Consider the following 2,867-nt stretch of genomic DNA (forward strand, 5'->3'; position numbering starts at 1 on the left):
TTTACTGTTTTATCTTTTAGGGAAAATATGTTTAAGAACTTATTTCAAAATATCAATAATATATATATATATATATATATATATATGTATAATGTTATGAAATTTAAGCTATTTAGTCTAAACATTTATCTTTTCATGTTATAATTTGTGTTCATTCTAGAATGAAAGAGGCATAATTTATATTTATTTCCTCATTTTTTATGGTGGTTGCGAGATCGGTCAAATCTACTGAACCCGTACAGAGATTAATTGCTGATAGTAGATAACATAAATTTTTTTCTTAAAAATTGTTTGATAACTATCTCAACATTATAAAGGTTTCATAATATTCATAAAAGTATTTTTGATCTTAAAATGAATATTTGCATGAGAAAAACATTGCTTTATAAACCTTAAGACTTAATAATAAAAAAAATAGATATTTTGCGTATGAACGCATTGTAATGTTTATTGATAATCTGCCAAATTTCATTAACATTCGCTTAGTAATCTAAAAGTTATAGCATGAAAACTATAACAAGCATAAAATGGTTACAAGGTCGGTCTGAGGGACTGAGCCCATGCTGAAAGAGTTAAACTGCAAAACTTGCTTTAAAATATCGCCTGGTACAGCTAATCACTTGCACGTTGGCTAACTACATATTTTATCTACTTTACATTCAACTTACTTAATGTTTTATGAATAAACTCTTAACTTCTTTAAAAATTGCCCGACACAGCTGAACCTGCCAATTTAGATTTCAATTGACTTTTCTCTACTTAACTTGAACTGACTTGGTTGCATATATTTATATGTTGTTCACTGAGGCCTCAAACTTTCTATAAGTTATGCGAGTGATGGTATAACATAATACTAACTTAAGATAACAAGAAAAATACCGAAGATTTGAGTAACATGGCATTATCAGTGCTACAACAATTGAACCATGCACACACACAACGTACGAATCTTAGAGTTATGCAACCAAACCTGCCACAATCATTGCCCCTAAAAAAATCACCTTCAACTCTTGCTATGAAAAGCAGCGAATAATCATTACCTATCAAATAACCCAATAAATTAAACAATAATGCTTACACTAAACAGTCTTGTACATCCAACATGATTCCATTTGATTAATTGCTTATTACTGTGTTTCTCAGACATAGTACCTACAAACAAATAAAATGTTAAAGAGTGGGTGCTGTCAACCAGTTGCTTTCTCTCTAGTCAGCAGCTTAAAATTAGTGAAAGTAGCAGATAGCTTTTGTAGATTTTGCATAACAAATATGGTGAACAAGTTTGGTTGCATCTTTTCAATTATTTGGATAATTGGAATAATCAGATAGTAGTTGTTGGAAACCTTAATTTTGATTAGATGATTATTTTTGTGACAATTAGTATCATCAGAATTTCAATTAACACTTTCAATACAAGCTCGGTCAATTTGACCAACTATGTTATCTTTTTGTACTTGTTTAAAGTCTTCATAGATTTAAAACTTAACTCTCAATATAGTGGGTATATCTTCACGAAATTTGGCAGTTTTTGAGTTAATATTACAAGTCTTTCACATACAAAACTCGTATTTATTAGTGAAGTATTTTTAATGAAATAAAGATGTGTCCATTAATATATTGAGTATTTGTTTTGAAAAGTCCATGTGCAAAGTAATTTTTCATGTTAAAATTGAATATACTTTTCCACATCTCAAAAAATCTTCTTTATGTAATCCCTAAAACCTCCTAAATGCATTTCAAACCTCGTAACCATCAAAAATCAAATCAAAATAAACCTAAATTAACTTTTTTTTTTCTTTCTATAATGACTTCAAATTGTAACATGAAAATACATTTGTTTATTCTAAGTAGCTCTACGTTTGTAACATTATACATCTATTTATAATTAAACTTTATTGGTTTATTGCTTTTTGAACTGTGCCTAACTTCTATCTGTGCCGTTATAAACGGTAAATCACTCTGGAAACTTGTAGCTCATGTTAACGCTATTGAATTACATTACCCATGAGCTACTCGCATGCGTGCCTCATGAACTATTTTAATTATATTATTATTATTATTATTTATTTTACCTAATCTAGTCTTAAATAACTTAAAAATATCCATATTTTATAGAATTTAGTTACTTTTACAATAATAAAGAAAAAATAAATATGAAAAACAAGAAATAAAGTATTTACCTAATCTTCTTTTTTCTTGCTGTCAGGTTTCGAAATTAACCCTACTTTTTTATACTATAGATAGTAATGCATTTAATAACTTTTATTTAATTAAATAATGTGCAAAAGAACATAGACTAATAACATGCAAAAAGTAGACAAATTCACTTACCTCTCAAAATTTTCATGATTTTCTAACTGTACGACAAGAGCCATTACAAATTCATCCAAACTAATCGTTAACTTTCCCACAGGAAGGAATCTTGTACTGTGAGTGAAATTAATGATATTCTGTTCAGAATACAATGTTATACAATAGGTCATTTGATAGATGAAAACCTTGACTTTCTATTGGTTATAGGTAATATATAATGAAACATAAGAGAGAACTATCAACAAATTTTGAAAGAGAGGATGTGACAGGTGGGTGTGGCAGAAGGGGTCTGATTTTCTATCTGATAGCTCTGTAACCAAACAGACTCGAAGGCTATAAAAATTATAGTTTATTTGAGCAATAACAATTTTATAGAAAATATTTTACATTTAATTTCATATATTTTTGATAGGTGGTGGATAAAATAGAGATGATGACATGCCAAGACAAAATGTCACGCAGGTCACACTAGTGGAAATTTGGGATTTTTAAAAATATTTTCTTCTTGAGTTAAGAACTTAAAACCTGTATACTATTAAAATATGGATTATTAG

The 2,867-nt window shown here is 28.3% G+C and overlaps 1 protein-coding gene across 3 annotated transcripts in view; it reads left to right on the forward strand.

The window, feature by feature from the left end:
• LOC106466534 (paraspeckle component 1-like) overlaps positions 1 to 2,867 on the forward strand; it is a 70,441-nt gene that overhangs the window by 22,755 nt on the left and 44,819 nt on the right. The window lies entirely within an intron of this gene.

Source organism: Limulus polyphemus, unplaced genomic scaffold, assembly GCF_000517525.1.
Source record: "Limulus polyphemus unplaced genomic scaffold, Limulus_polyphemus-2.1.2 Scaffold2292, whole genome shotgun sequence".
NCBI lineage: Eukaryota > Metazoa > Arthropoda > Merostomata > Xiphosura > Limulidae > Limulus > Limulus polyphemus.